Here is a 13,786-nt window from a genome sequence, read left to right as displayed (position 1 = left end):
GAAGAATGAGATAATCTGGATGAAAACAGCACATTAACTTATGACTGCAGGAAATTTCCTGTAATGTATACTGTGTCACATGAAATTTACGTAAGATAAGACTCATTCCCACAAGTTAGTCTATATGGAGAGAGATGACATCCCGCATCTAGATCAATTTCAGAACTTTCTGTCACCCATTGATTAGGGCAAAAAGTGCTTGTTCTAAGCAATTAGACAAGATTATGCGCATTCTAATTCTGAAAGAGCTACTTGTCAATGTGGAAAAGTAATCACAGATCTACAAATGCAGTTGTTTTAGTGTGTTACAAAATGGTCATAAACTTATCATCAGTTCATAGTACACCCTAAGAATTTCTCCTTAACTCTCTGTCTGCTTAATATGAATGGATAATGTTTGACTCCCACAAACTGAATGCTTCCTCACAGCAGTCAGCGTATGTTGTAAAACTGACCAATCTCTGGTGCCTCAGAACTGGGTTGATATTCACAAAAGTTTTGTCAATGTAATAGCTGCAAGGGAAAGTTTGCTTTGCAAGCATACATTGATGCAGTTTTAGATTTGACCATGGTTTTGACATCATTTTTTTCTTTGTGCCAGTCTTTGCTACATGGTTTTGATGCTTCTGGAGTGTCCATGATGGCACAGAATTTGCAGTCATTTGGAAACTTCATCAGTCAGAAGCCCTCATAAATTGTCTTAACATCTGAAAAATGTATCCCAAAAAGGAGTAGATTGAGGAATAAGCCCTGGTGTTCTGGACTAGTGACAGGCTTCTTGGTTGAGAAGGATACAACCACCCTTATTTTTTGTGTTTTATTTGTCAGACAGTTTTTTATTTAAGGTGTTACAAAAGGATTTTCTTATAGTTGGATGAGATTATTAACTATGTCAGAAACGGGGATGTGTTGAATGTCTTTGTCTAGACATGCAGTGTTTTACCCTCATCCATAGCTTCTGTAACTTTTTCAAGAAGTTTATCAGGTTAAGTAGGCAGGACTGGCCCTTGACAAATCTAAACTCAGTTGAGTCAACAATCTTTAGGTTCCTTATATCCATATACATTAATTTTATATATTGATCATTTCCCTAGCATTATAGATGTGACTGGTCAGGCTTACAGGTTTATAACTCCTTGGAACCATTGAACCCCCACCATTGTGCAAGGAAATGACTGTGGTTGTCCTCATTTCTTCTAAACATTAATCCTTTTGTGAGTCTGATATTGAATAATTTCTGTAAGGGAACAGACAACTCTTGCTCAGGCTGACCCACACACCAAGTGGTATGCTGTATGGCCTCAGAGATTTATTGCTCTTGGTCTCACATAGTGCCATGAGACTTGTAACTAGGTGATGTGAGTGGGTTTGTTTGTGTTTAAGTGATCTGAGAATAGGGGAAGGTGTGGGTCTGAAGTTTGAGTAAAACTTCTCTGCTAGTTGATTGGCTATGATCTCTAAGTCTCAGAATGTGATATCATTGTATATTAGTTCTGTACAATGGTGGACATTGTTTCTGACATTTTACTATTATAAAATAAGACTGTGTTGTTGTGCTTCAAAACCACTTTGGAGTATCTGATCAATTTTTGAAGTTCTTCCTAATTTTTATGTAAAACAAACATTTCGGTCTGTTAGACTAATGTCAGTCTGGGAGTTGATTAGAAAAATATGCAGAGGATATAAATAGGATCTGCAATAATCCAAGTATAGGGTGGTTGGTAACAGCACATATTTCAGTCTTTCTATGACCTTCACATCTCTAGTTTGTACATCCACTGCAGATTACTCAATGTTGATTAAACGTTCCATTTTACATTTCTTTTCTGTCTTTTGTAACTTGTTTTGCATATTTCCCTGGACTGGGGTCCAGTTTTGGAAATCAGTATAATCTCTTGAGTAGATGAAATAAATAAACACTTTTATGGCAAAGAAATGAAACACAAGAAAAAACTACTGACTGGCAACATTAAAGGCTGCAGCACTTTGAGTTCTGCTGACCTTTGCAGCACCTGTAATAAAGTAAAAAATGGTTTTATGATTTAAAATGGAAAATATGAGTAAATAATAACATCTGTGTATTGCACATTTTTAGTAGTATATGACATAAAAGTTTATAATCCTAAAGTGAGTAATGACATAAACTGGATGTAAAAAGCACAATAACATATGAAGCAAAGAAGTTTCCTGTAATGTATTATGAACCCATACAGCTGGCTTCGAGTTGTCCTTCTGTGCATTGCAAAGGTCGCGGGTTAGTCATTCATTCCTGTAATGTATACTGTGTCACATAAAATTTGTAAGACAAGAATTATTCCCACAAAGTTTTCTATATAGTGGTGACATCCCACATTTATACCACTTTCAGAACTTTTTGTAACCCCTTGTTTAGAACAAATATATGCTTATTCAAAGCTATTACACAAGACTATAAGCATTCTAATACTCATCAGGTAATGACATTGAGTCAGGTAAATATAGCATGGTGAACTACAATTGGGGAGGGAATCATAATGCAGCAGACTCAAAGACTTTTGTTTCCTGGCATTAAATACTCATTAGTATCTGCAAAATTTAACTGAAGTTTGTTTGTGTCTTTCGGCTTTTCCCGGTTAGGGGTCTCCACAGCGGAACTCCGGTCCACTAATGATTGGCAGTAGATTTTTACGTGCTGGCTTGCCAGGCCTAATGCACAACCTTCAATGAAGGAACGCCCATTCATGCATGTCACCACACAGAAGACGCTCTGAGAATCGAGCAGGCAACGTCTAACTGTGCGGCGACATAAACACCAGAAATCAGTCTTCTTCCCATGAAACAGAAAGGAGCTGGGGCAGAAACAGGTATGGTAGATAGCAACATATTATACTTGAAACACTCACCTGGCACACAAACATGCAAACACAATTCAGTTGTGTAATCCTTTGCCACTGCATTCTTACAATGCTGCACTGCAGAGCTCACACCTCCTCCCGTAAATTTTTCTACATAGATTCACAATTAAATCAGTACTTCATAGTTTCATAGTTTCATAGTATAGTACTAGGCTATCTGCCCTGGGGCATTTGTAAGCCTAGCCATAGTGATGTGGCTTTTGCCACTCCATGAAATGGTACAATAATGTACAGAATAGATCTAGAATACTGTGCCTCTGTCTAGTAGTGACACAATGAAGGTCCCCTTATATAATAGAATTAGTTTACTGTGCCCCTGTCTAGCAGTGACACAGATGTGACCCCTGGGGTAAACTTACGATCTCCCATCCACTCATCAAGATTTCTCTTGAAGAGAGTCAGTGAGGGGCTCTGCCTGTCTCTTACTTGCAGTCCTAACATCCTACCAACATCCATTACTCTCATAATTCCTACAAAGCTCTTACATTTTGTCCTCAAAACTTTTGACAGTACTTCCTTTACTTGCCCATATCTATTGTACACACAGACTCTCACCACATAAATTCACCCTCATTTTTATCTATATTCCCAACACCTATACACTTTAAATCCTACACATCTCAAAATCCTCTAAATTCTATGGATTAAACACAATGTTTGTTTCTACATTTCAGCTTCCTCTTTTTCAAATTCACACTCCCTGCTTACTAACTTAATGACATCCTCAATCATTGTCCTTTTCAACCCACTGTTTCTTACATTTTAAAAAGATGTTTCTCCTACAACTCCTAATAACTAGTACCATTTCTCTTACTTGCAGTCCTAACATCCTACCAACATCCATTACTCTCATAATTCCTACAAAGCTCTTACATTTTGTCCTCAAAACAAAATACTTCTGAACCTCATCTCCCAATCACGCCCTATCTATATCAGCACTCACATACCCAATTATTCATTTCCATCTAACCAAAGCAAAAGAATTTTACTCTTAAAGTAGGTATTAAACATAAAATCAATCAAAACTGCCTCTACCCTTACCTGCATACATCCATAAAGATAAACCTTATTGACATCTTCCATCCAAACCAAGGCCCTACTCAGTGCACTCAGTCACCAGACAAAAACCCATCAGCTGACTTTTCCTAACAAGATACCATTAGATGGAACAATCTTGACTTTTTTTTACAGCAAAGGGATGGATGGAACAGCACAGACCTTTCCTCTACAATATAGTGGTAAAATGGACACTACCAACCTTTACCTACACCACAGGGTTAGAAATCACTTACCTTTCCCTAAAACACAGCCTATGTCAGAACAGTACTTACCTCTCAGTACAATACAGTGTTAGAACAACACTTTCCATTCCTATAAAACACTATTAGACTACAACTGTAGTGACCTTTCACTAAAACACAGCCTAGGATAGAGCAGTACTGACCTCACACTACAACACACTATTAAACAGAACAGTACTGACTTGTCACTACATCTCAGTGCTAGACAGAACAGTAGTGACTGTTACCTACATCTGAAGGTTAAACAGAACAGAACTGACCTTTCCACTATATCACAATGTTGGATGGAACAATATCAACCTTTTCCCGCATTATAGCTTAAGAAAGAACCTTACTGACCTTTCATCATGTTAGACAGAATAATGCTGAAATTTCTCTAAATCACTGGGTTAGACAGAGTAATTACGGCATCTCACTACAACACAGTAATACATAGCACAGCACTGTGCTTTCCCTACAACACTCTGTTAGACAGAACAGCACTGACCTTTCCCTACCACATGTTGTTAGGACAGCACTGACCTTTCCCTATATCACATTGTTAGACAGAACAGCATTGACAGTTCATTACATCATAGGGTTAAACAAAACAACACTGACCTTTCCTTACAACACATTGTTAGACAAAGCAGTTCTAACCTTTCAATATAACATGTTAGACAGAACATCACTAACCTTTCTTTACATCATAGGGTTAGCCAGAACTGTATTGGCCATTCCATACAACACAGTCATAGACAGAACAGCACTGACCTTTCCCTACAACACATTCTTAGACAGAACAGAACTGACCTTTCCCTACAACACATTGCTAGACAGGACAGCACTGACCTTGCCTTACAGAAAATTGTTAGACAGAACAGCACTGACCTTTCCCTACCACACGTTGTTAGACAGGAAAGCACTGACCTTTCCCTGCAATCGATTGTTAGACAGAACAGCACTGACCTTTCCCTACAACACATTGTTAGACAGAACAGCACTGACCTTTCGCTACAACACGTTGTTAGACAGGAAAGCACTGACCTTTCCCTTCAATAGATTGTTAGACAGAACAGCACTGACCTTTCCATACAACATGTTCTTAGACAGAACAGCACTGACCTTTCCCTACAATACATGGTTAGACATAAAAGCCCTGACCTTTCCGTACAACACATTGTTAGACAGAACAGCATTGACCTTTCCGTACAACACATTCTTAGATAGAACAGCACTGACCTATCCCTACAACACATTGTTAGACAGAACAGCACTGACGTTTCCCTACAACACGTTGTTAGACAGAACAGCACTGACCCTTCCCTACAACACATCGTTAGACAAAACAGCACTGACCCTTCCCTACAACACATTGTTAGACAGAACAGCACTGACCTTTCCCTACAACACATTGTTAGACAGAACAGCACTGACCCTTCCCTACAACACATCGTTAGACAGAACAGCACTGACCTTTCCCTACAACACATTGTTAGACAGAACAGCACTGACCTTTCCCTACAACACGTTGTTAGACAGAACAGCACTGACCCTTCCCTACAACACATTGTTAGACAGAACAGCACTGACCTTTCCCTGCAGCATATTGTTAGATAGAACAGCACTGACCTTTCTCTACAACACATTGTTACACAGAACAGCACTGACCTTTCCCTGCAGCATATTGTTAGACAGAACAGCACTGACCTTTCCCTACAACACGTTGTTAGAACAGCACTGACCCTTCCCTACAACACATCGTTACACAGAACAGCACTAACCTTTCCCTGCAGCATATTGTTAGACAGAACAGCACTGACCTTTCCCTACAATACATGGTTAGACATAAAAGCACTGACCCTTCCGTACAACACATTGTTAGACAGAACAGCACTGACCTTTCCCTACAACACGTTGTTAGACAGAACAGCACTGACCCTTCCCAACAACACATCATTAGACAGAACAGCACTGACCTTTCCCTACAACACATTGTTAGACAGAACAGCACTGACCTTTCCCTACAACACATTGTTAGACAGAACAGCACTGACCCTTCCCTACAACACATTGTTAGACAGAACAGCACTGACCTTTCCCTGCAGCATATTGTTAGATAGAACAGCACTGACCTTTCCCTACAACACATTGTTACACAGAACATCACTGACCTTTCCCTGCAGCATATTGTTAGACAGAACAGCACTGACCTTTCCCTACAACACGTTGTTAGAACAGCACTGACCTCTCCCTGCAGCATATTGTTAGACAGAACAGCACTGATGTTTCCTTAAATCATAGGGTTAGAGAGAACTGTACTGACCATTCCATACAACACAGTGATAGACAGAACAGTACTGACCTCCCTCTACAACTGTTGTGAGAACAGAACTTCATTCACCTGCCCACACACCCTGTGCCTTTCCAGTGATTCCCAGTGCAGTGACATTCATGTCCTACACACAAGTTATGCCTGAAGGGTGTTTTACTGTTTTCTCCCCCTCCCCATCCATCACTATTCTTTTTTATAAGGTATTTGCCCCTCATTCTCAGCATGTTACATGAGTAATGGCAGACTTAGTTCTTCATAACATGACACTGTGTGTTTTCTTAATTTATTTAAACCTGCAGCTTCTTACCTGAGCTGACTATTAAAATAAAGCTAGGCTTATTTTCAGTACCCAGAACTATAATCAGATTCCATTACCTTCCTCATATTCACAAATATATGGTTTGGCTGGGATCAGCATAAAAAAACACAAATCTTTGTAGGTTTATAGAAATGAATATCCCAAAGCTGGTACTAGCCTTTCATTTGTGTGGTTACTGTTCAAACTTTTAATTTTCATTTCTTTTAAGTGCAGTTAATTTATTGAAATGGTTTATTGTACATATACTAATGTGCAGCTATTGATCTCAGTGTGGTGCATTCCACCTATACAAATAAATATTGTATTTATATAGTTGTTCTTCTATGTGTATGTGTGTTTTTTTATTTTTAAATTTTATGAGTGCCTGCAACAATAGTTTAATGTGCATTGAAATATATTTGTGTGTGTGGAGTACCAACTCCTGCTGTTTGAAACATTTTCATGAACACATGTTAGAATACATTTGCAATGCAATTTGTCCTGTTTGCTTAGCTTTTGTCAGCTAATTGTTTTTTTTACTGTTTTCCAAAGCTACATTGTACATTAGATTTTTGTTTTTATTTACATTTTTCTACATATTTTAAGCTTTGATTGTGATATTTGGTACCTGATAGAGGTTATCTTAATGTATCTGAACTGCTTTGTCCATGTTATCACTTTTTCAGATTAACCGTGTTTGTTATGCCTGTCTGCTTCTCAGCTCTTGACACCTGTACTGCCTGCTTCATTACAATTTTTTTTCTCTCTCCCTTGCATGTTCCAGCTTGTGTTCCTGCCTATCCTCCTTCTCCTCCTGAATGCACCCATAACGGAAGTCCATGCTGAGAACCCTTATACAAGGGACATTAAATCAACCTAAAGTCCCATCTGCTCCCTACCAGGACATTTCAGAGAAAGTATGCATACTGGTTATCCATCTTGTAATTTGTAAAGGTAGTACATACTTTTTAGTAGGTTGCAGTCCACTTCCTTGCCAGGCCAGCCAGCAGCCAACTCTTCCCCTTTCCTTAACTATTTAAATTGTCCCTACTCTCCCTCCCATATTTTATTTTACCCTTCACTGAGTCTGATAATCCCCTTTCATCCCCTAACTGATACTCCCTGTAGGTGTCTCTGTTACACTCATCCAAACTGCCCACTAGGTGGCGCTCCTTTACCTTCTTGCTGTCTCTGCTACCTTTTTTTCCCACTTGGTACCTTAGTTTCATTCTTCAGTGTTTCCTAGATATCTCTCCCACTGCTCTCTCCCTCTATATTCTCCCAGGACTACCTATCCTCTTCCTCCACTCCACATATTCCCATCTCCTCTAGCTCAAAGCCTCTGACCCTTCTATACTGTCATTTTAGTACATATCTCCATTCAACTCCATTTCACTGTCAGTCTTCGAACTTAAAATATATCTCTGCAAACTTACCTTCCGGCTCTCACACTCTGCTGATTGTTTTTCCTCACATTTCTCCTTCCTTTGGCTCTTCCCGCTCCGTTCGCCCTGCGGGCTCACTCCGCTCCCCTACCCTGCCCCCATTTCCCACCCGCCCCCAGCACCTCTACCTTTATACCTCTCATAAGCCCTCCTACATATACCAATTAACTAATCAGAGTCCTTCCCTCATTACCCCTCCCACTCTTACTCCCCCACCCCACTATACCTCACCTTACCAATTAACCTATCATAATCCTTCTACTTACTACCCCTCCCACTCTTTCTCAGCCCACTCCATTACATTTCTCTTCTCATCACATATATCCCCTTTCTCTCCCCTGCAAATACTTCCAACCCCATCCTTTTCCTAAGCCCCCCACCCTTTTTGCCTGCACAACACCACAACTTCTATCTCTTCAACTTCCCCTTGCTAAACATGCCATCCAAAATCCTTCATACTGTCTATGTCCCAGCCTCACTTCTTGTACTACTCATTCTTCTATATTATGCTACTTCCTACTCTCACAAAATACCCTTCTCCCTACCTCCTACACAAACCAACCCTTGTACTCACCTACAACCATCTATATCTGCACACTACAACAACATATCTTCCACTCTTATTCCTCCCAAAACACTGTACCTTTTCCATTCCAAACACCTCACCATACCAAAAACATTCACTCTTAGACTCCTCCCACCCCCTTACAGCTTCTTACTTCTTAAACCCAAAAGACTAAGAGTTACTTCCAATAATGACCTAGTCTTATCTGGTGATATTCAACCCAACCCTGGCCCCTGCCTCACTACTAACAACTCCCCCCAACCCCTTTTTCTCCCACTGGAAACAATCATAGTCCCCCTCCCACTTCTACCACTTCCTCTCCTAACCCCCTTAAGTTCTTCACTATCAATGCTCAGAGCCTAAATAACAAAACACACCAACTATAAGCTTGGATTTGTCACAACCAACCTGACATCTTAGCCATCTCTGAAACCTGGCTAAAACCCCACATCGCCGACTCTGAAATCTTACCTCCTGGTTTCCAAATCCTCAGAAGTGACCGATTAAATAAAAAAGGTGGAGGCTCTGCAATAATCTTCTCTAACCTCCTCTCCCTGATCCCTTTACAAATGCCAACTCCACAATTCAAAAATGCTAAACTTACAGCCAGTCTACAACGACTAAATAAACATAAGAACATCTGCATTATCTCCCTTTACATATCCCCAGGTGACAACATCACTACCCTCAAAAATATTCTTTACTGGCCTCAACAGAAATCAAATTCGAAACCTACATTCTAGGCGATGTTAACATTGATTGGAATAAAATCAACTCTCCTTCCCCCTCCCAATTCATTAACCTCTACAACTTCACCCAAGTAATCCACTCAACCACCTGGCCTAACAAAAACAATCCCCCAGGATCCATTATTGACTGGATCCTAGTCTCTCATCCAAACAAAATAATTCTTTCTGGCACTATCCCTGACACCTTCAGTGACCATCTCCCCACTTTCATACACCACTCAGCTAACTCCACCCAATATCTACACCATTACATCCACACTTGTAATCTCAGCAACTTCAACCCCACAATCTTCTCAAACATTTTTAAACATACTAACTGGCAGATCCTAAATACTCTTCCCCTAGACAACGCTGTAGAACAATTTAACTCTATCTTCCTAAATACTCTTAACTCTCTAGCCCCACCAAGAAACAAACGAGTCAAAGCTAATTCTGCCCCTTGGCTATCCAAAGAAACAAAACAAATCATGCATCAAAGGGACAAATCCTGGAAACTATACCAGAAAAATAAAATGCCTTCATCCCTGCTCCAATACACCCAACTCCGCAACCAAGCAAAAAAACTAATCATCCTGGACAAAAAAAACTACTACAATAAACTTCAGTCCAACCATAACAAGAACCCAAAACAGTTCTGGAAATCAGTTAATTCCCTTCTCCATCCAGGATCCAGGAATAATCCCTGCCCTGACCCTAGTATTACTGACACAGATCTAAGCTCTCTCTTCAACAAATTCTTTACTGAATCTATAGCTAATCTAACTAAATCCTTCCCTAACAATAATACATCCAACTCTCTTTCCTTTACACCTAACAACCCCTTTAAATGTCCTCTCAATTTCCAGCTCAAACCTGTTTCAACCACATTTATAAAAAGGCTCTTATCCAAACTAAAGCCATGCTCTAATGCCCCTGACAACATCCCCTCCTCCTTCCTTAAATGTGCTGCTGAAGGTATTGCTCTTCCTATCAGCATCTTAATTAACAGATCTCTAAAAGAGTCATACGTTCCCATTCTTTGGAGATCAGCCTACATTCTACCACTTCATAAAGGAGGCAAAATACTAATATCTCCAACTTCCACCCAATTGCCCTACTCTCACCTTTATCAAAAATCCTAGAAAAATGTGTCCACCACCAACTCATGCCTTTCTTAACCCAGAACCACCTACTAACACCCACCCAACATGGCTTCCGCCCTGGACACAGCACCATTACTGCCTTACTATCCTTCTTAGAAACAGTCAATCAAGCCAGGGATTCTGGATTACTAGTTTCCACTGTACTGCTAGATCTTTCTAAAGCCTTTGACACCATCTGTCACAAACACCTTCTCTTTCATCTATCAAACCTTCATCTCTCCCCTGATACTCTATCTTGGTTCTCCAGCTACTTATCAGACAGATCTCAAGCTGTCAGATGGAAAAACTCTACCTCCTCTTTCTTACCTACACCCACTGGCGTTCCCCAGGGGTCCATCCTTGGACCCATGCTGTTCAACATCTTCATAAATAACCTACACTCTGCCATCCCAGACACAACAGTTAACCAATACGCCAATGACTCTACCTTAGTCTGTGCCCCCTCTAACCTTCTTGAACTACTGACAAAAACCCAAATAGCTTTTTCCACTACTGAGAACTGGATGCACCAAAATCATCTCTCTCTCAACTCTAATAAATCTAAAATTCTTCTCTTCCCTCCCTCCAGGGCTCCCACTTTTGACAAAAATGCTTTCAAAATCATAAGCCAAACCAACTCTACCATAGAGGTGGTCCCATCTGCAAAACTCCTTGGCATCACCATAGACGAGCACCTTAAATTTGATAACCACATACAACAAAACATAAAGAAAACCCACCAAAAGCTAGAAATGCTCTATAGGAACAATAGCTTTCTCTCCAACTTCTCTAGGCATACCTTAGCAATTACCTATCTTCTACCATCTCTACTGTATGGAGCCCCACTCCTTACTAACCTCTCTTCTTCCATCTCCTCTAAACTCGAAATCTGCTATAATAAAATCTCTAAATTTGCAACCAAATCTAAAACCTCTACTCACCATTGCCTTTCCCTACAAACTCTGAACTGGCTAGAACTCCCTAACAACCTAGACTATCTCCAACTAACCACTGCTCACAAATTAATATTCTACCCTGATAAATGCCCAGCCCTAACAAACATCCTTCCTCCGTACATCCCAAACAGATCTCTAAGATTTGAGCACCAAAATTTAATTGCCATCCACAAACCCAAACGCCCTGCTGGCCAACTCCTTCTCTCCTACTCTCTAGGCAGGAAATGGAACTCTCTCCCTCCTTCACTTAGAACATCTAACTCTGAATCCTTCAAAACCCAACTTTTCTCTTACCTGTCCTCTAAACATAAGTGTTCCTGCTTTCAGCCCACTTAAATTTAAATAACTACCCATTGAACCCTCCATACTCCTCACTTCACACTACCCTAGAACTATTATTTTTCTATTGCTACTAAAACAAACGTAAGCTACTTCTCACTTTAAGTAATTCTCTCTCTCTACTCCTTGTATGTAAATATTGTAAATATCAAGTAACCTCAGATCTCGATATTACAGACAGTTGAAACTTGCTGCTCTGAAGGGAAACTACTGAAATTCTATCTTATCTATCTTCCTTAATGATGTTTTTTAGGTATACTGTGTGCTTTTGCTTTTCCTTAATGATGTTGTTGAGGTATACTGTGTGCTTTTGCTTTTCCTTAATGATGTTGTTGAGGTATACTGTGTGCTTTTGCTTTTCCTTAATGATGTTGTTGAGGTATACTGTGTGCTTTTGCTTTTCCTTAATGATGTTGTTGAGGTATACTGTGTGCTTTTGCTTTTCCTTAATGATGTTGTTGAGGTATACTGTGTGCTTTTGCTTTTCCTTAATGATGTTGTTGAGGTATACTGTGTGCTTTGCTTTTCCTTAATGATGTTGTTGAGGTATACTGTGTGCTTTTGCTTTTCCTTAATGATGTTGTTGAGGTATACTGTGTGCTTTTGCTTTTTTTTACTAACTGTGGGAATGTAATTACACATGTATTTTTTTACCTTCAACACTATGTAACTTAGATTGTATTCGCATTGCTTTTGGAGCTTTTCTCCCCGGGCCTCCACTGAAAATGGGCACGTTCTGGCCCAGTGGACTTCCCCGGTAATCAAACTGGAAATAAATAAAATAAATAAATAAATTTGTTTTTATTTACAGGAAGTTGTAAATTAAATATAGTAAAAATACACAAAAACAATCTAGTGCCATGGATCACGGTTATTGAATGAGTGCAGGGAGTGTAGTGCAAGTCCTGCCAATGAGTAAGACACTTCCTGCACTGTCCAATTGTATTATTGCAATGTTATTTAATTTTCGTTTGTTTTTTTATTTTCATTTTTTTTATATTTAAAAAAAAACATGCTTGTGCGGTGCTGAGCACAGCAATGCTAACCAGTGCTGAGACACTTGCCAGACATCTAAAAATAGAAACCGGATGTATTTAATTATTTATTCAACTGTCTTGTTTAAGCATAGCTGAGCAGGTTTGGGCACTGCAGTGCTGTGCTCAACACTGCTTCTACGTAGCTCAGAAGTAAATGCAAAGGTATAGCAATATTCCACATATCCATGTAGCTAAATGGGTAGAGTTACAGCCTCATTTCACAAATATCTAATCTGATTGTCTGCTAAGCTTGTATGTATAATGGTGTGCTTCTCTCCTAACAGCTGCATTACAGAGGGCTCACAACACAGAGGTGGATTTCAGGTGCTTGGCAAAGTTGCACTGTGAGTATGGTGAGTACGGATATATTATGCTAACTGTACTAAAATAAGAAAGACAGAGTAAAGCATTAAAGCAATAAAGTATATACAGTAAAGTTTATATTGCAATAAATATGGACTTAGAGCTGTAGTTCAATAAAGGACTAATGACAAATGTAGTACAATAAAAACATGAAAACAATACCATTAACTGGAGTAACGTATATTCAATAAAGTCTTTTGTGCAATAAATGTTGAATTAGAGCTGTATAGTAAGACTTGGCACATGACAAATGTGCAATAAAATACTTGAAACAATGCTGGCAACTGCATTGAACTATATCCAATAAAGTCTGTAGTGCTAACTGCAGAATTACAGCTGTTTTGCAAGAAATGTATACTGACAACTGTTCTACAATAACTGAACCAATAGCAATAACATCAAGG

The 13,786-nt window shown here is 39.5% G+C and overlaps 1 protein-coding gene and 1 long non-coding RNA gene across 2 annotated transcripts in view; both read right to left on the bottom strand.

The window, feature by feature from the left end:
- The window catches only part of LOC122798646, a 43,311-nt gene extending 41,323 nt beyond the window's left edge, over positions 1-1,988 (bottom strand). Inside the window, exon 1 of the long non-coding RNA XR_006364289.1 lies at positions 1,962-1,988. This is a non-coding gene — a long non-coding RNA (uncharacterized LOC122798646). The remainder of the gene's footprint in view (positions 1-1,961) is intronic.
- LOC122797851 overlaps positions 1-13,786 on the bottom strand; it is an 875,220-nt gene that overhangs the window by 728,704 nt on the left and 132,730 nt on the right. The gene's annotated exons all lie outside the window — the stretch shown is intronic.

This window comes from Protopterus annectens, chromosome 3.part1, assembly GCF_019279795.1.
Source record: "Protopterus annectens isolate FY-2018-M chromosome 3.part1, PAN1.0, whole genome shotgun sequence".
In the NCBI taxonomy this organism is placed as follows: domain Eukaryota; kingdom Metazoa; phylum Chordata; order Ceratodontiformes; family Protopteridae; genus Protopterus; species Protopterus annectens.
This window is presented reverse-complemented; position numbering and strand designations above follow the sequence as displayed.